General features: G+C 44.1%; 1 protein-coding gene across 1 annotated transcript in view; it reads right to left on the bottom strand.

Annotated features, from left to right (window-relative positions):
- Nucleotides 1-3,911, bottom strand: part of col6a4a (collagen, type VI, alpha 4a) — a 61,553-nt gene extending 57,642 nt beyond the window's left edge. Inside the window, 1 exon segment of the mRNA XM_086312632.1 lies at nucleotides 3,862-3,911. The gene's annotated coding sequence lies outside the window, so the exon portion shown is untranslated.
- Nucleotides 3,912-21,270: the final 17,359 nt, after the last annotated feature.

The following is a 21,270-nucleotide window of genomic DNA, read 5'->3' as shown; positions in this document are numbered from 1 at the left end:
CTGTGGAACCAGCTTCCAGTTTGGATTCAGGTGACAGACACCATCTCCACAGCCTCCACTTTCTACTGCTAGTGACCACACAGGTCGTCCGACGGGAGGAAAGCTGTCCTTAAACCCAAGCTGTTCAGCTCAGATTGGATCGTTCTGCAGAGGCTACGTCACTGTTTGTGGAGGAATTTCTGAATTTGTGCTGCTTATCACAGCCCACCGAGACGAGAGCACACACACACACACACACACACACACACACACACACACACACACACAGGAGGAGGGGTCTGATTCTAATCTCATGATCTGATTGGTCCCTGCCTTCACAAACTTTCCCTGCTAATGACTTTACATTTACTATCGCCTCAAGAATATATCAAGGATAAAAGATCTGATGTCTCAACAGGACCTGGAAAAACTAGTCCATGCATTCATCTTTAGTAGGCTTGATTACTGTAACAGCATCTTTACAGGTCTACCTAAAAAATCAGTCAGACAACTACAGCTCATTCAGAACTCTGCTGCTCGAGTCCTCACTAAGACCAAAAAAGTGGACCACATCAGTCCAGCTCTGAGGTCCTTACACTGGCTGCCTGTCCGTCAGAGGATAGACTTTAAAGTTCTGATGCTGGTCTATAAAGCTCTGAATGGTTTAGGACCAAAATACATCAGTGACCTCCTGACCCAGTATGAACCTTCCAGATCCCTCAGGTCATCTGGATCCGGTCTTTTATCAGTTCCCAGAGTCAGAACCAGACACGGAGAAGCTGCATTCAGCTTTTATGCTCCTTATATCTGGAACAAACTCCCAGAAAGCCTCAGATCAGCTGAAACACTCAGTTTATTTAAATCCAGGCTGAAGACTCACCTACTCTCAGCTGCATTTGAATAAAGCACCAAATCCACACTTTAAGCTTAAATTTCAAAACTTACATTTTAACTACTGATTTTATCTACTGTTCTGATTTTATCTGTTTTGATTTTATATACTGTTGTTTGTTTGTTTGTTAATTAGTTAGTTAGTTTATTTGCTTGTTTTATTCAATTTTAAATCATGCTTTTTATTTGTTCTTGTTTCTAATGTCTCTGTAAAGCACTTTGAATCACCTTGTTGTTGAATTGTGCTATACAAATAAACTTGCCTTGCCTTGCCTAGAAATGTAAACTCTGACCAAAAAAGGCCCAACAGTCTATACACACACACACACACACACACACACACACACACACACACACACACACACACACACACACACACACACACACACACTCGTATGGCTCACAGGAGGGGATCTAAGCTATAAAATGAGCAGGTCATACATGGCTGCAGTCGACAGTGTGGGCGTGTCCATCGTTGTGGGTGTGGTGTGTCAGATCAGTGTCATAAACTGATTTTAATAAGCTGACGAGTGGAATACAGTGGAAACCCCCACCCTCAGTTTTCAGAATAAAAGCTTTCTTAAACGTCACTCAGAGGCCACGCCCCTATTAATGCAAATTTGCATGCTTGCATAAATAAAATCTTTCAGAAGAGGCTGAGAGCATCGAGAAAATGCTGGAGAGCGGTGCTGATTCTGGAATGTTCTCCTGGAGCTGAGGGGACCTCACTGACGCACTGCAGACACATTTTAGGCTCTTATATGATGAAACTGCAGAGCTTTTTAGGCGCCATCCAAAGACTGAAATGGAAACCAGAGGAGCTGCAGATGGAGAGGATGGGGGCTCACTGTATGGAAGTTCAACAGTGACAAAAACACGACACAAACCTGCAGAGAAACTAATCTTTGGTTTACAGATGTCCGGTTTTATCAGCGTCATTTCTCCTGTTTTCAATATTAGTCTACAGATACGAACACATTAACCACACAGCACAGCTTCAACTCGAAGCTTTTACATTCACAGCTCAGCAGTTAGAGCTCTGAGATCCCACAGCGTCCATGAATGTCTGCATCTTCGCGAGGGCCTGCAGAGCCTCGGCACGCGGCGAGACTCGCACGGCCATCCTCAGCCTTAAAAACAGTTTGACTTCCTCTCCAACACATTTGTTTGATTATTATTTGATTATCTGAACTTTGTCTGTTTCTGGTGTTTTTCAGTGGACATTAAGCTCGATGTTACTCAAAGGCAGTGACTTGTGTTTGTCTCCTACCCCAGATTAATCCTCAGATTAATGCTGGGATGGATTTCATGACTCCTGGCTGAGAGGAGGACCCACTAACTTTCATCAATAAATTAAAAACCAAACAAACTTAAGTGCGATCTTGGTGGTGTAGGCAATATTCAAATGAGCTCACGTCAGGGGACCCAAATGAAGGTAACTGAAATAACACCTCACAGAATGATAAGAAATGTTTTCATTTTATATTTTGTGTCTGTCTGTAACAGACGGTCACATCTTAACATGTTTAAATATTTTAACTGATGTGTTTTGTGTCCTTTTAAATAATAAAAATCTCATAAAACTTGTGCAAATGTTGTTTTCTCAGAAATCTGTTTTTAGCGTCTTCATCCCAAAGATAAGTTCAGGATGTTTGAAACAGAGGAATCGATCAGAAATAAGGTTGTGTTTAAAAACAAAATGTATTTCCTGATTCAAATCGATTTTGGTCTGAATAAAGTGATCTCGATTCATTAAATCCTGGATTTAAATATAAATGTAATTAATCAGAAACTCCAGAATCAGCTCAACCAGGAGATGAGAGCAGAAACACAGAGCGTGGATCGTCCACAGAGCGTGGATCGTCCACAGCCGTCGGGGCTGAAACACAATGATTGCTCAGCTGTGATCGAACCTCTGTGACTCTGCTTCACTTCAGCAGCATCAGGTTGCTTCAGTCTTTGATCGACTGCAGAAGAGTTTGAAGCTTCTCTGCTATAAAAAGCCAGAACAGGAGAACCTGCTTCATGTTTTATCCTCAGTTACTTTGACACAAAGACGTCTGCGGTGATGCTCACACCTCTGATGGAGCCTCACAGCGTCAGCTTTGTCTTATACATGGATACGTGCTGATAAACGATCAGAGTTTTTCACACTCGATGATAGAAATCGGTGAGGACACCCAGCCCTAATCAGAAAGTATTGATCGTCCATGCATTCTGGCTCTGACTCCACCCGAGCCTCCAGCAAACTTTTCTCATGCAGTAAAAGCTAACAGCTGAAAAGTTGACTCTGAGTTTGATTGTGATAAAAACTAAACTGATGTCCTTGCCAAACAGTTTCTGCTTGAAATGAAAAAGCACTTTAGATTTTGGACGTTAGAGCATTTGAGACATTTCAGAGTCAGCAGTATTCAGATGAAGCCACAGTCACACTGCAGCACCGCAGGCTGAGGCTAACAAAGACTCTACAAACCACAAAACCCAACCAGCAATAAAAAACTGCACCTCATCGCGTCTCAGTGATGAACCACAAAGTAAAACATCTGAACGACTGTCTCTGACTAAAAATCAAACAATCATCACAAAAACTGCTGCAGGAAAAAAAACTTTGCACATTCTGTGCATTAAAAAGCCTCCATAGACTCATTTACCTCACAGATGAAATGCAAACAAAGCACTTTAAATGCATCAGCTCCTGTTAGTCTTTGCATGAATAATAATCAGCAATAGGAATGAATCATTTCCCACACTTGTCGTCCTTTACAGGAAACATTCATAGCTAAGCGTCACCTTTCTACTGTCTGACACAACATTCATGTTCAAACTGAAATAAATGAATTCACAGGTTAAAACTGAGGAGTTTCTGAACCAATGAAAACTGCACAGAGAAGCTGCATGAACATCAGCCTCTGAATCAATCACTATCTGCTCCTTTCCCCCAGATAAATCGCTGCAGCCATCCTACCCATGCACAGGCTGCGAGTCACTTACAGATGTGCCGCTCTGCGTCCGTGCCCTCCACACATACAGCACACGAGTGGTTAGCCATATAGGGAGCTGTAACTTTTTCTGTAGGAAACGCCCTGCTGCTGTCTCCACTCCTCCCACCAGCCTGCAGTGGGGGAGAAGTGATTGCTCATGTGAGTGTAATTTATAGCTAAAGACACCAGATTGGTCTGTGGAGTTTACATGTTGTTCTGCAGGAAACCTGCTTCCTGTTTTCTTCCTTGAGCTCTTACATGGCCTACATACTTGGTTGCTTCTCTGTGTTGCTTCAGAGGACACACCGGTGGGCTCTTCAGAGGGTGCTGATATAACATGTGTACATATGTTCAGAACCACACCAAGCATACTGTGTGCTTACAGCTTTGACTCCATGGTTGATCAGCGCACCTCATTCCCTCAGCTCATTATGTGCTTCTCTAGGAAAGTCCCGCCTTCTTCAGAGGAACAGACCCTGCATGCTGTACAGGCCCCGCCTTTTCCTTGGAGCTCCCATGACAGGAAACTAGTTTCTGGTGCTAATAACCTTCACCGCACCACCTCGAGAATGAGACGACTCCCAACATCTGCTCGAGAAACAAAAAGACTTACTGAAGAAGTGGAGCGCACTTGTTCACTGGGGAAGGTTTTTCTTCCCTGCAAGAAAAAAATCCAAGAAGAGAAATCTCATCAGTGAAGCAGCTTAAAGTGAAACATCTGCCTCCATCGCAGCCGCTCCGAGGCCCAAAGGCAGAATGTTTCAGCTTGTACACATCTGGATGTGCATTAAGGCTGATCAATGACATTTAAAAAATAAAATCGTATCAGAAACGTGAGCTCGGACTTCCTGGAGCCCCGAAAGAGAGGCTGACACTGAGTTTTATATTTGGCATTGTGGTATTTTGACTGGTGTTTTCTTATTTCTCGTTCGGATCTTCATGGATGATTTTACTTATGTTTACATTCTCAGATCCTCTTACATGTAGTCTAGCCTGTGTGTTACGGGTTTCGGGTGTTTGTGGACACAAAAGCAGGCACAGGACAGAGAAAACCAGCCGTTTATTAGGCTGATAGCAAAAAACTAAATCAAGGTGAACTGGAGAAACTAAAGCTATGACATGAACACAGCCTGAACAGGAACATGAAGAAAACCTGAGACATGAAGAGCCGAGACTCACGGGACATGTAGCGAGACAAACACAGCTGACACAAATGAGCCTGAACGCCACAGAGGAAGTAAACACACTGAACATGGAACATCAGACTCTTCAAAATCAAACAGGAACAACAAGAGACGAAGACATGACGAGCTTGACAAATGTCGAACGAGGAACAGCAGACGTGACAGACGGGGAGACACAGAACACAAGGAGAGACGCAGATAAGAGGGACGAGGACACGGGCACAGAGGACAAGACAGACTTATACAGGAAACAAGGACACATAGAAGAGACATAACTAGACGCAATAAAATAATAACACAATCATTAAACAAAATAAACTGGAAATACTGGGTGACAGATCCGGGCCTGACACTGTGATTGTGTTCCTGGTGTCCTGTTGTTGTTTGTATGTTAGACGACGCCGTCTGTTTCTTCCTGTTCTTTAGTCTCTCGTGCTCGGTGATTCGTGTCTGCTCTCTGCTCATCAGCCTCCCGAGTATTTAGAGTTGATGTCTTCTTTAGTCTTAGTCAGCGTATCTGTGTCCTCCACAGATACGCTCTTTTTGGGCTGTTTCATGTTTTCCTCACACTGTACGTTCTCCCTGTTTGCACTCTGGGTCCTCATCACGCTCCACCATCTGCTTTGTCTCCAGACTTTGACACGTGGACGCTCTGTTACAGTGACCTCACAGCAGCCATGTTGTTGGTCACATCAGCCTTTAAAACCCACACAGACTAACGTGTGAATCACGCTGCGCACACACTGACCTCATGCAGCTGTGACATCAACAACATGTCTTTAAAAGAAATAAAACACACTGCTGGAAACAGTTTGTGTGCGTGCGTGCATGTGCATATGTGCGTGTGTGTGTGCGTGTGCGTGCGCGCGCGCGTGCGTGCGTGCGTGTGCGATGGCCACAGTGATGGATCACTGCAGATATGGACAAAGGTATTTGGTTTGGCCGTGGATGGGATGCGGGGGAGGAGGAGTGACGCTGAGGAAGGCTCCGAACATGTTAGCGTGCCATCAGACCGTCCTGCTAAACCCTGAAGACCAAAAATTAAATTAATTTTCTAAATTGAAGGAAGCGCAGGGTTGGTTCCAGCACTGCTGCTTGAACGTTCATCTTCTGCTCGTTAGCAGCCTCACATTATTTAATTTGGTGTCTATGTAACAGTTTGTAGTACTGAAACACACAAAACAGTAACTACATGCACAGATTATTAATATGAAAACACCCATACGGAAAAGAAACAGTGAAAACTTATATGATTACTCATGAAAGTGGCCACTTTCTCATTACTTTCATATATTGTTTTAGGAAGTATCTAAAACATACAAGTTTCATTATATAATTTTTCAAGGGATCTTATCTGTTTTCACTCTTATATGCTTTTCATACAAGTTTCACACAAGACAGATACAAACTTTATAAGATTCATACAAATCTTTTCCATGTGGGTGTGCAGCATAAAAATACTTTCAAAGCCAGAAATTTATGTTGCTCTGTGCTGCTGTTATCATGCTGAACTGTCATGATGGATGCTTTGTGAGAGAGCGCTGCTGGCTGCAGTCAGCTCCGTGTCTGCTTCACTAAAAGTATCCAAACATGCCTCAGCACGGCTGCATTAATGACCTCGCTTATAGAAAGACCAGACCCTGAATCACACAGGAGGAACAAGCAGCCCACACATCCCAGCATTCAGACACACCGAGGAGCCAGTAACCACAATACTGATACAGTGTGTGTGTGTGTGTGTGTGTGTGCTGTGTGTGTGTGTGTGTGTGTGTGTGTGTGTGTGCTGTGTGTGTGTGTGTGTGTGTGTGTGTGCTGTGTGTGCGTGTGTGTGTGTGTGCGTGTGTGTGTGCGCGCGTGTGTGCGTGTGTGTGTGTGTGTGTGTGTGTGTGTGTGTGTGCGCGTGTGTGTGCGCGTGTGTGTGTGTGTGCGCGCTGTGTGTGTGTGTGTGTGTGTGCGCGTGTGTGTGTGTGTGTGTGCACGTGTGTGTGCGCGCTGTGTGTGTGTGTGTGTGTGTGTGTGCACGTGTGTGTGCGCGCTGTGTGTGTGTGTGTGTGTGTGTGTGCACGTGTGTGTGCGCGTGTGTGTGCGCGTGTGTGTGTGTGTGCTGTGTGTGTGTGCGCTGTGTGTGTGTGCGCTGTGTGTGTGTGCGTGTGTGTGTGTGTGTGTGTGCGTGCTGTGTGTGTTTGTTTGTACCGAGGGGAGATGTTCCTTTAAAGTTGTTCGAGGCATTTCCTGCTGCGATGGCAGCTCAGATATTCCTCTTACTCTCAGTTTGGGACCAGACTTCCTGTGATCCAAACAGTTCTATATGTCACAGATCTTTGTTGGTGTTATTCAACAGCACCAACAGCAAACGCCACCTCCACGTGCTTTATACTGTGAGGTGAAGACCCTACAAGAACCCCACGGTTGAATGATTTCCTGCTGCTGGTCTTTTATTCTTCGGTGCTCCTTCCTGCACTCCTCGATGGCTGAAGGACTGAGATATTATTACACTTCCACAGCTTCTTTGTAGAACTGTTCTATTAGCAGCGGTATGAGAAACACCTCACTGTGTCCAAACTGTTGTGACGATGCTGACTGCAGCGTGTGGAAAGGTGGGAGAGCTGCGCCGTGCTGCCAAACGCAAATTACACATGAAAAAAAGACGTCTTTTGTCTATAGTGCCCCCAATTAATCTCATTTTCTAAAGCAGGATAATTAACCACGTCTGCTGTGTGTCCACTTTAATATCCGCTTGTAAAAGCTCTGGGGACATTTTACAGATGTTGAAAATTATTTAAGCTGCAGGGTGTTTGTGTGTCAGGGAATATCAGCAGCCTGTGTGAAACACGGCGCTCCTCCTTCTGGGTCACAGACAAAGAGAATCCACCCGGTCCTGGTGTTGGCCCGGGTCACGTGTGACGGAGCCTCTTACCAGTCTGCTGCTGGTCCCAGCAGTGACTGTACTGTGGCCATAATGACGTTAAAGCAAAGACGATCGTCCTCACTGACACAGGAATTCAATAACACTTTGATAAGACGAAGGAAGATGACATCAGAGGGTCACAGCCTCAGGAGCAAACACAAAATGACGAGTGACGTCACCGTGAGCCACGGTGCTATGCTGCAATAGGTGTAGGCTGCCGGGGATTCCCATGATGCACTGGGTGTTTCTTCTTCACTCACTGTGTGTTAACAGACCTCTGCACTGAATCATACCTGTTATTAACCTGTTTCTCTTCCACAGCATGTCTTTGTCCTGTCTTAACCCCCTGATCCATAGTTGGTCGCAGCAGATGGCCCCGCCCCTCCCTGAGCCTGCCGGAGGTTACTTCCTGTTAAAAGGGAGTTTTTCCTTCCCACTGTCACCCAGTGCTGTTGACAGGGGATTGTGTGATGAGGTTTTCTCCTGAAAATTGTAGAGTAGCATAAAAATCACCTTGACGACAGTCTTGTTGTGAGTTGATGCCATCTGATAACCTTGAATGGAACTTTTCTTGTCGCCGACGTCCTGCTCAGGAGACACGTGCGTGAGGCGAGAAGGAAAGAGGTTACCATGGTATCATTAAAAATCATCATCTCAACTATTCATCCTGAATTCAAGCAGATCTCATAACACAGCAGATGCAAACATGACGAAGGCTGAAAGAACCTCGGACGGTGAACTGCGGGGCGACGGTGTGGCAGCTTTCCACAGCGGTGCACTTGGATAAAACCCACTAAGGACGAGGTAAAAACAACAAGAGCAAACTCCAGAGGTGTGACGAACAGACGGCTCCGAGTGGCCTCTGGAGCCTGATGGCAGCTTCTCACCAGCCAGTAATCAGCAATAAGGGTATATCAACTCAAATCAAGTAACCCAGACTGCCCGTAGCACAGGGGGAGGAGCTTCAGCACGTGCTGACCAGAGTCCGCAGCTTTGATTTTTAATGGCTCATTGATGGATTATTAACTTTAAGAGCGACCAGAAGTCACACAGGATGTTTACATAAGGACCACCTGTGAGCTGAGCTAAGAACACGTCCCACAGACGCTCCCCGACTCTGCGAATGGTGCTCGTGGTCGTTCGTGGTCATGACAGTTTGCACATTAATGAACATGACAATGAGCTTGTGGCTCGTTAGGCCACGGAGGAGGAGACGCAGCCCTGTCAGCATGCAGGCAGCTGTGGGGCTGAAGGAGCTGGAAGCAGCTGTGCACACGGCTGGATCACGTGACGAGTGAAAAACACGTTCTTGGTGTGTTCCTCACACTGGAGTCCCAGCTCATTACAGTGGACTCACACTGCGTACTATTCTTGTTGTGCGAGCACTTTGCAACTTGTTATTGTGTCTATGTACGCACTTCTGTTTGTCCTTCTTCGGTGTGAATCTCACTGGGAGCACTGGTTTTGATAAGTGTTATAGGTCTTCTTATACTTGAACACTGGGCGTTTCCAGTAGAGGTGGGAATCACCATACATCCCACGATACGATATTATCACAATACTTAACGCACGATACGATATTATTGCGATATTATTTTTTAAAATATTTTGCGATATTCAGATTCTGTACATAAAGTTAAACTTTATCAATATTCATTTTATCTAATAACAAAGTCTCACACTCAGTCTTTCTCTCATTTCAGTTTTATTGTTGACAAACTGAACGGTTTGTATTACAGTCTAGTCCAACTTAACTGAATGCAACCATCTGGTACAATTATAGCTATTTATGAAAACTATGCAGCCCATTCAGCAACTGAAGAATTTGAAAGTAAATTAAAACAAAATATAATTTTACATTAAATAAAAAAGTTATACTTAATTAAAATAAAACATGTCTTAAATTAAAATAAGTAAACTGTCATGTTTATTGCTGCCAAAAAAAAAGTTAAACACATTTGGACAGTGTCAGGATTGTTGCTCAGAAAAAGGATCAACGTGCTCTGAAGTCAGAGCACGTTGATCCTTTTTGTAACAAAATATCTGCTGTCCCTGTATCGATACATTATTAGCAAACAAAATATCACGATGCTACACAGTATCGATTTTTTCCACACCCCTACTTTCCAGTATGTTTTGTGTGAGAAACAAGCTGTACCTCTTCATAATATCATAGCATTATTTTTATCAGTACATAAAAGACTAAGCCGAATATTTATGGCTCATGTTTTTGTTGATTTCTGCCTATTTGATGATTGCTGACCAGGGGCCTGAGCCTCCAGTCCTCGAGGGCCACCTCAGCATGCAGTCACGTTCGATACTCGTGCTAATGACCTACTAATTGTATTCAGGTGTGTTGCAGCAGGACAGCGGCCCTCGAGGACTCCTGCTGCAGACTGCAGGTGCGATGTCACTGAGATCATCTGCGTTCCTCAAACTCAGCGTTCTTCCCGTCATCGTAGCGAGGAAGAGAAAGGACAGTGTGACTGAGAGCAGGTGGATGCTCACCTGTGGACACAAAGCTGTCCAGCTGCTTCGTCGGCTCCACCTTCACACCTGAGTTACACCCACAGGGGAGAAATAAACAGCAACACAGACAGTGATCCGAGTGCGTGCTTGTAATGATGTGGACTCACTGACGACTTAATGTAGTTGAAATCTGTTTGTTTTTAACTAATTGGAAACAAATTTCCAATAAAGTCAGAGAAGCAGTGGTGCTGAGTTCTGCCAGGACGGCCTACCAGCAAATAAATTCAGATTTTATTAGAAATATGACAGATTTCTGTTTTAAAAGGTCTGCAGTGATGTTCTGGGGCAGGGCGTCGTGCTGCGCTCTCATTGCTTCGCCTCAGCGCTGCCTTTCACACTGTGGGCCGCACATGTTAACCTCCTGAGACCCGAGCTCTTTCATGGCATTCGTTTTTAATTTCTCTTTCCTATTTGGGCTGATTGGGACCTGATGACAGTAAAAACAAAGAATTACTTGATTTTTGTTTTTTACAAAAATGAGATCCACATATGAGGACAGTAGTTTTAAATTTCAATAGAACAGCAGCAGTGCAACGTCCTCGTACGTGCACATCAGGCCCTTTGTAGAGCAAAATGTAGTTTTTTGGTCTCGACAACCCAAAATGTGATGTCCACTGTTAAGAAGAGATTACCTGAAGTGCCTCAATGCTGTGCTTTATATTAATAAGTGTTGTGTAAAGTGCTTTGGGTCCTTAGGGACTAAGTAAAGCGCTGTACAAATGCAGGCCATTTACCATTTTACCCAACATGACAACACACCGCCAGCTCTACGTCAGTCATCTGTTTCCACCCCCCTCTCACACTGACCACTAGTAGTCTCCTCATGCCATCAGGGAGCGTTTGATTGGTTGTCGTTTACCAGCCAATTCGGTGCAGTGAAAGAGGTCGTGTTTCGTCACAAGCAGGGATGAACCACCAAGGAGCTGGTGGTGGACTTCAGAAGGGGTCAGCACAGAGACTACAAGCCCATTATCATCAATGGAGCTCCAGTGGAGAGGGTGCAGTCCTTCAAGTATCTTGGTGTCCACATCTCCTCAGACCTGACATGGGCTGCCCACATTCAGGTCCAGACCAAAAAGGCTAGGCAGCGCCTGTATCACCTACGACAACTGAAGAAGTTCAGGGTCTCTCCAAAGATCCTCAGGATTTTCTATACAGGCGCTGTGGAGAGCATCCTCACACAGAACATGACATCGTGGTTTGGGAACAGCTGTGTGAAGGACCAAAAAGCTCTCCAGAGAGTGATCCGTACAGCAGAACGCTGCTGCAGGATTGCTCTCCCCCCGCTTCAGGACACCTACACCAGGAGATGCTGGACTAGAGCAGATACTGAAGGACCCGTCCCATCCAGGCAACAAACTGTTCCAACTTCTGCAATCTGGTAGAAGGTTCCGCATCTTCCGGGCAAGGACAGAGAGACTCAAGAGGAGCTTCTATCCCCAATCCATCCGTGCCCTAAACACACACACCCGCCCTCTCACATCATCTATAATTGACTGAGACAGGACTCTTCCAGACACTAAACCAAGGCACAATGTACATTTCAATTCCTTTAATTTTAAATATGTTTATATTGTCTATCCTGTAAAATAGTCAGATGTCTATTCATATTAATGTACAGAATTCACCTGCTTGCTGCAACTACTGCACATTCACCCAGTGTGTGTATACACATATACATGTATACTAGGGGTGCAACGATATTCGTATCGATATTGAACCGTTCGATACAGTGCTTTCGGTTCGGTACGCATATGTATCGAACAATACAACATTTGTAATTTATTTTATCAATTTTCCTTCTGACGATGCTGTCTGTGTTGAGCGCTCAGTGAATCTGCGTTCGACTACTCCGCCTAGGCTGCACTGTCCAGCGCAGATCCACTGAGCGCTCAACACAGACAGCATCGTCAGAAGGAAGAGCGCAGGGCAAGCTAGCGAGACAGAAGTTAAGCTCTCCTTGCAACAGGCAAATTGAACGTCATTCAGATCTGGCGTTTGGAATTATTTTGGTTTTCATGTGACGTATGACCCTGAAGGTAAGCGAGTCATGGACTAAAGTAAAACAGTATGTTGGATGTGCCATGCAATGCTCAATTACATTGGTGTGAACTAGTGTGTTAGCGCAGTTAGCTCGTTAACGTGTTGGCCGTCTAGCCCCATGCACGGGGCGATCGGCGGTAACTCGTTAACGGAGATTTGCCGTGTTGTGGCGTTAAGGTCATTTCAACGAGATTAACCTGAAATCACTAGTGGGAACACAACGAATATGACTGCACATTTACGCCGACATCATCCTAGTGCAAAGACAAAAACAACAAGCATGCTACTAACTTTAGCCGAGTCATTTAGACAGCTGTTAGCACATGATTCTCCTTATGCTGCTGAGAATATAGCCCAGAAGAAGCGGATAGTATAGCTTTTATTTTGGAAAGAGACATTTCTCTGTAATAAACTCTCTTTTCCAAAGATGAGTGATTCCTCAATCAGATACAGGGCTCGCAATATCGCTAGCCCGACGTCCCGGAGCTAGCGATTTTTTCAGTCGGGCTACCAAAATCTATCTCTTCCCTGCCTGTCGGGCTATTGTAGGAAAAATATATGTCAATGCTTTTGCATTCTTTCAGAAATGTAGCTGGGTAATTATGTCATTGGCATCGGTGAGCCACTGTCAATATGTGACATATTGAAGTCGCGTTTGAATTTGCGCTTGTTTCTTTGCTTTCACTTTGCAATCGTGCGAACTGTGTATAGAGAGCGACAGCACTGATCTGTGAGTGATGATAATTTGTGCACCAATTCCTCTGACATCGTCTTATTAATCGTTAGCTTACTATGCAAACATGACAAGTGAAATCTCCCGCAGCTTAAACATGTGAGAGGTTGATCGCGCAGAGAATCGCTGAGCTTATGTGAGTGAGTGTGTAAAAGCATTTCAGTTCTGCTGAGCCAAATAAGACAGGTCAGGGTGAAGAAGTGACAGCCAAAGAAAAGCTTACCACAAAACGGAGAAGTTATGACAAATCAGACTATAAGGCAAAAAGAAAGTGCAGCTTTATGGTTTCATGGACAAAAGAATTTCTGTGGCTGCAATATGACGAGCTAAATAACCAGGGCTGCACATAAGTGGTCCGCAGGTGCGCATTCGCTGTCAAAATAAAAAACACGCACAAGGGTTAGGGTTAAATTTAAAAACTGTACTTTTGAGTTAAAATATATATTTATAATTTTAATAAATGACAAATTAAAAATGCATGAACATTTTTTTGTATCGAAAAAATATCGAACCGTGACACCAAAGTATCGAACCGAACCGAACCGTGAATTTTGTGTATCGTTGCACCCCTAGTATATACATATATATATATATGTATATGTATGGCTAGACCCCCTATGCTAAGCAAGCCTACCGCAGACATGAGCGAGACAGATAAATATGAAGGCATGCCGGCTTGGACGTCGCCCGGATCAACAAGGTCCGCGGTCAGGTGTTGAGGAACCAGGGCACCCTGACGAAAAGTGGGCTACTGGAACAAGAAGGCATCGGTGGGCAAGAGACGAAAACAGGGCGTTGTTGGAATGCTACTACGCAAGTAACCCCGGCGGAAGGGGCTACATGAATAGGATACATATATATACATATATACATATATATATATATATAATGTTCTTCCTCTACAGCCCCCCCCCAATTTTTGCACATGTCGAGGAGCGTGTCAGGCTACATTTCACTGTGTGTTATACAGTGGGGCAAAAAAGTATTTAGTCAGCCACCGATTGTGCAAGTTCCCCCACCTAAAATGATGACAGAGGTCAGTAATTTGCACCAGAGGTACACTTCAACTGTGAGAGACAGAATGTGAAAGAAAAATCCATGAATTCACATGGTAGGATTTGTAAAGAATTTATTGGTAAATCAGGGTGGAAAATAAGTATTTGGTCACCTCAAACAAGGAAAATCTCTGGCTCTCACAGACCTGTAACGTCTTCAGTAAGAAGCTTTTCTGTCCCCCACTCGTTACCTGTATGAATGGCACCTGTTTGAACTCATCATCTGTATAAAAGACACCTGTCCACAGCCTCAAACAGTCAGACTCCAAACTCTGCCATGGCCAAGACCAAAGAGCTTTCGAAGGACACCAGGAAAAGTATTGTAGACCTGCACCAGACTGGGAAGAGTGAATCTACAATAGGCAAGCAGCTTGGTGTGAAAAAATCAACTGTGGGAGCAATCATCAGAAAATGGAAGACATACAAGACCACTGATAATCTCCCTCGATCTGGGGCTCCACGCAAGATCTCATCCCGTGGGGTCAAAATGATGATGAGAACGGTGAGCAAAGATCCCAGAACCACACAGGGGGACCTGGTGAATGACCTGCAGAGAGCTGGGACCAAAGTAACAAAGGTCACCATCAGTAACACACTACAACGGCAGGGAATCAAATCCCGCAGTGCCAGACGTGTTCCGCTGCTGAAGCCAGTGCATGTCCAGGCCCGTCTGAAGTTTGCCAGAGAGCACATGGATGATACAGCAGAGGATTGGGAGAATGTCATGTGGTCAGATGAAACCAAAGTAGAACTTTTTGGTATAAACTCAACTCGTCGTGTTTGGAGGAAGAAGAATACTGAGTTGCATCCCAAGAACACCATACCTACTGTGAAGCATGGGGGTGGAAACATCATGCTATGGGGCTGTTTTTCTGCCAAGGGGACAGGACGACTGATCCGTGTTAAGGACAGAATGAATGGGGCCATGTATCGTGAGATTTTGAGCCAAAACCTCCTTCCATCAGTGAGAACTTTGAAGATGAAACGAGGCTGGGTCTTTCAACATGACAATGATCCAAAACACACCGCCCGGGCAACAAAGGAGTGGCTCCGTAAGAAGCATTTGAAAGTCCTGGAGTGGCCTAGCCAGTCTCCAGACCTCAACCCCATAGAAAATCTGTGGCGGGAGTTGAAAGTCCGTGTTGCTCGGCGACAGCCCCAAAACATCACTGCTCTCGAGAAGATCTGCATGGAGGAATGGGCCAAAATACCAGCTACTGTGTGTGCAAACCTGGTAAAGACCTATAGTAAACGTTTGACCTCTGTTATTGCCAACAAAGGTTATGTCACAAAGTATTGAGTTGTATTTTTGTTATTGACCAAATACTTATTTTCCACCCTGATTTACCAATAAATTCTTTACAAATCCTACCATGTGGATTCATGGATTTTTCTTTCACATTCTGTCTCTCACAGTTGAAGTGTACCTCTGGTGCAAATTACTGACCTCTGTCATCATTTTAGGTGGGGGAACTTGCACAATCGGTGGCTGACTAAATACTTTTTTGCCCCACTGTACTTGTATAACTATGCATGTGACAAATAAAGAACCTTGAACATGCTTACACCCTGATACAAGAGCTGTTTTTGTTGCTATAGATCATTTCTGCTTCAACAGCTGGAAGATGTTTTCTCTGAACTGTACTCAGGCTTAAAGTCTTCATTTTTATTACAGGTGGACGGAAAACACAGTTAGCTCTGTGTGTGTGTGTGTGTGTGTGTGTGTGTGTGTGTGTGTGTCTGTGTGTGTGTGTGTGTGTGTGTGTGTGTGTGTGCGTTCTACCTGACTGTGACTTGTCTCCTGTCTTCAGTGTTGTTGATGCTCGTCCGTCCCGCCTGCTCCTGACTGAACGCAGAGCAGAAGAGTCATCACAATATTTTTCTGGATGATACATTTTAACAGCCAACATCAGTTTACAGTCAGAGGTGCATCGTCCCATTGAAGCACACAGACTCGATGATTTGAATTATTGTCTGCTAACACTTTAGTGACTGAGAACCATGACAGGCTTTTAAAATGCAGCTCTATGATGTCCCCCCAACAATCCTAGCTCGGCCACGCTTATTGAAGAGAACACAAGTGTGGTTTAGAAGCTGATCAGATTTATCAGACTTGGTTAATAAAAGCTGACTCTGCGGCTACGTCCACACGTACACGGGTATTTTTGAAAACGCAGATTTTCCGTTTTCGTTTAAAAAAATAATCCCGTCCACACATAAACGCAGAAATGAAGGAAAACGCTGCTATGAACATGCCAAAGCAGCAGGTGGCGCTATATTCCTATCCGTGTAGAAATGTTGGCCAATCAGAAGTCTAGAAGCCTCGGTGGGAAAAAGTAAACAAAGCTGGGGCATAGAAGCAGAACCGAGTCGTCTGTGTGGAGGGACAGTAACTGTGTGTATATGTGAGCATGTAAACACTGCAGAGAGTAGAATTAACAGTATTGTAGAAATTCATTTCACCGAAACAATAACGTGGCGCACAGTGTGACGTCAAAAAAGGCGCACACCTTTGACGCTGCGTTTTTTTCCGTTTTTCTCGTCCACACGTAAACGCAAAAACTGAGTTTTCAAAAATCTCCACCCTGGCCGGAGTTTTTAAAAATCTCCGTTTTCAGTGACCGAGAACGCCGTTTACGTGTGGACAGAAGGTGCAAACGCATAGAAAAATCTGCGTTTTCAAGAATACCCGGGTACGTGTGGACGTAGCCTGAGAATCACAACATTTAATTAAATACAGACAATTCTGAACAAAGCACAGTTTGCCTGCTGAAGAAGTGTACGTAGGACTATAACGTAGAATTAAAAGTCAAAATGCCTTAAATAAATTCTGTAGAGTGAAGTTAAATAACTACGGTCACATGAAAGTTTCTCAGGACTGTGTGTAGTGCTGAGAAACCGTTCTTTAGCCACACAGCGCACCTGACCGACAGCCTGTCAGCGATCAGGTGTCAGTGCAGTCAGACGACACGCAAAATAACACAGATGAGTTTGTCTGATATTCTTGATGCGTCTCAGAAAATATTAAAGATAAATATAAATCAAGTTGGCGCTCAGCCCAGCAGCTAGATTTATATTTAAAAGACACAAATCTAATCTGGACATTTACAAAAAACGAAACAGCCTGCCTAAACCAACAAACGAACACTTCCAGGACGTTCGCTCTTATCTGAAGCAAAGAATTCCAGCAGTATCTTCCCTCTGAAGACAGATTAATGAGAGGATGATGTATCCATACACCAGATATTTGGCTGAAATGCTGCTCAGTAAATCACTGACTCCACGTTGAACTCGGTCATCTACTTTTACAGACCAGTTTCTGATCATCTCGGTCTTTGATGGCAAAGCTGTGTGAGCTTAGCAGCTGCAGGGCACCGACATGTTCATCGGCCTGGATCTCCCTGAGCTGTCCAGCACCATGACCAGCCAGCTTTATTACAAATAAATTACACAACAGTGAAACTAAAGATGTGAAAGTTAGCACCATCCAAACACCATGATGCACAAGCATCGTGGTGTTTACTACTCATGGTATGAGCATCAGTCGTTACCGTAACAGACGGCACAGCTCTTGACCCTCCTCAGGTCAGCAGCCGGCTCCTGTGGCCTCCTCAGCACCGTGAAGATGGAGTTTCCTGTGTCGTCAGCCTGAGAGGAGACAGCAGCTACCGTTACCGACCGCTTCGCTCGTTCATGACAAACAGAATTCCTCTTCGGTCCATCTGTCTTGTATGTGCTTTATAACTGACAGCCATGAGAGAAGGCTTCAGGCACCGCAGCTGTTTCTTCCTGTTGTACACTAACTTCTGGCTACACACTGTAAACATAACTGGAGCCGCACAGGGAGACTAAGTGCACAATGAGCTGGAACGACTTTGTGCTTGCAGGCCAAACAGGCTGGGAAAAAGGCCCTCACATCATGTGCTGAGAAGAGTTTAAAAAGGGGATGATGACCTTTAATGAAAGATTGATAGAAAGGGTGTGATTAAGGGCGGGTCTAACTTTTGATTAAGAAGTTCCTAGCCAAGGTGTGTGTACCATCCCTCACTTTCTCACTCAGATCCACTCCACACTGATCATGTCAGAGACACTCCTCACTTTTTATCACTAAAACATGGTTTATGATGCTTCGTCTCTTCAGTGACACTTGTGCTTTCTTTTTCTAAATCTCAGATGAAACATTGGAGTTTATCAGCCGCTGTTAAGCCAAACTCGCCTCCATCGCCTGATTAATCGCAGGAACGTTCTAGTTACAAATGACTTCTGTTACTCAGTAAAATCCTACAAGCAGTTGGAGACATCCGTCCAAAACAACAGTTTCAGATAAAAAGGTGCAAATATGTTACTCTTGTCCCGATGATCTCAGTCAGTCGGCATCTGTGGACAAAGTCTTTGCACTGTGCTCACCATGTTTGTTCTCACTAAGAGGAGACGTACGTACCGTGTGAACAAGCTGTGTGAAGCAGAAACATATTCACTTATCACAGCGCAGTCTAAGGAGCTTGGAAAGAAAAGCGTGTGGACTTCTTTAAGTTGCTTGAAGACGCTTCACCTCTCATCCAAGAAGCTTCTTCAGTTCTAATGGTCAATTTGGTCTCTCGACGTGGTGTTTGCTGTACAGTGCAGCGAGGAATGCCCAGACCTCTACACTGGAGAGACCAAACAGCCACTTCACAAGCGCATGGCACAACACAGAAGAGCCACCTCCACAGGACAAGACTCAGCAGTCCATCTGCATCTAAAGGTCAAAGGTCACTCTTTCGAGGATGCCAATGTTCACATTTTGGACAGAGAGGACAGATGGTTTGAAAGAGGAGTGAAAGAAACCATTTATATCCACTGTGAGCGACCATCTTTGAACAGAGGCGGGGTTTACGACACCAACTCTCTGCCATCTATAATCCAGTTTTGAGATCCTTCCCAGACGCCTTAACGCCCACTCACATCCTGGGCCATCTGACCTCAGGAATTCACATGATAAGGTGGGGCCAGGTTTCACAATGAACACACCCGAAACTCTGGCTGATTGGGACTAGGGTTGCAAAATTCCCGGAATTTTCAAAGATGGAATCTTTCCATGGGAATTAACGGGAATTTATGGGAATAAACGGGAATTAACGGGAATTTATGGGAATAAAGTGGGAATTTTCAAAATTGAAGGTTGGCTCTTCTTAGGGAACTTAAATATAGTTGAGCAAAGTATATTTTAGCATAATATTGACAAAAACAAACAAATGCAATTCAAATACACTTGAATATCCATGCCATTCCTTAATCACATGTACAGAGCACAAGCTTGCTGCATGGCTATTGAGACCACCTACTGGCACTGTGCATGCCTCCATCACATGTACACATGGACCACACTTTTGAGCCTGAAGGACAAAGAGTATTAAAGGCACACATTTGAGCCTGTGGACTTAACAAGTGAGGTAAGTTTTGATGATATTATGGGAAAATATATTCATTAAATGTTTAAATTGTGAATATCACATAAAATGTATTAATCTGGTAGATAGCAATCTGATAAGATGCTAAATAAAATGCTAGCATCTGATAAGATGCTAAATAAAATGCTAGCATCTAATCAGATGCTAAATAAAATGCTAGCATCTGTTAGATGCTAAATAAAATGCTAGCATCTGTTAGATGCTAAATAAAATGCTAGCATCTGTTAGATGCTAAATAAGCCATAGCTAGTATAACATAAAGAAGATGCTAGCTTCCTCATTTGGTTGTTTTGTTTTGAAGATCATTCCAGTTGTTTAGCTAGCCTTACTATTTATATCTGTTTATTATCATATTGCAATTGTATTATTACGATCTCTTGCATTGCATTAGCATTTTTACAAGCTCTTGTTTTATTTTACAGAAAAATGCCACGTGCGCTATCTGATGTGTGGAGACATTTTACACCAGCTAATGTACAAGGGAAATCTGTATATATGTGTAAGTATTGTGATAAGACGTACGTGAAGAATGCCACAAAAATGCAGCAGCACATTGCAAAGTGCAAAAAAATTCCTCAAGGCCCAACACATGCAGCAGCCAGGAGTTCCACTCAAGGGGAAAATGAATCTGTTTCAGCTGTATCAGAGTCAGATACCCACTCATCAGCTCCTGGTCCCTCTGGCATCAGAGGATTCTTTGATTTTATGGATGACACTAGCCAGAAAAACGCAGATGAGTGTTTCGCTCGTGCAATCTATGCAACTGGCTCACCCCTGATGCTGACATCCAATGTGTACTGGAAGAGATTTTTGAATGTTCTCCGACCAGCATACATTCCCCCAACCAGACATGCATTGTCTACTCATCTACTGGATGAAGAGTTCAGTCAAGTTCAAGCAAAGGTGAAACAGACCATTGACCAAGCTGACTGTATTTCAGTCATCACTGATGGATGGTCCAATATCAGGGGACAAGGAATTATTAACTACATAATCACCACTCCTCAGCCTGTGTTCTACAAGAGTGTAGACATAAAGGAAAACAGACACACAGGCCAATACATTGCAGATGAGCTAAAAGTGATCATCAATGACCTTGGACCAGATAAGGTTTTTGCACTGGTCACTGACAATGCAGCCAACATGAAGGTTGCCTGGGCACATGTGGAGGAGACCTACCCTCATATAACTACTATTGGCTGTGCAGCCCATACACTAAACCTTCTCCTAAAAGACATAATGGCACTAAAAACAATGGACACTCTGAATAAGAGAGTGAAGCAAGTTCTGAAATATGTTAAAGGCAAACAAGTAACTTCCGCTACATTTCTGTCAAAGCAAAAGGAAAAGAACAAGAGTACTACACTGAAGCTTCCCAGCATAACGCGATGGGGTGGTGTTGTTATCATGTTTGACAGCCTTCTGGAGGGAAAGGAGTCTCTGCAAGAGATGGCCATATCCCAGTCTGTAGGCATCGACAGTGACATCAAGAAGGTCATCTTGGATGATGTGTTCTG

Source organism: Aulonocara sp. 'chitande type north' Nkhata Bay, linkage group LG11, assembly GCF_057382095.1.
Source record: "Aulonocara sp. 'chitande type north' Nkhata Bay isolate Kocher_YH1m ecotype deep benthic linkage group LG11, A_spYH_male_GT1.1, whole genome shotgun sequence".
Lineage (NCBI taxonomy): Eukaryota > Metazoa > Chordata > Actinopteri > Cichliformes > Cichlidae > Aulonocara > Aulonocara sp. 'chitande type north' Nkhata Bay.
This window is presented reverse-complemented; position numbering and strand designations above follow the sequence as displayed.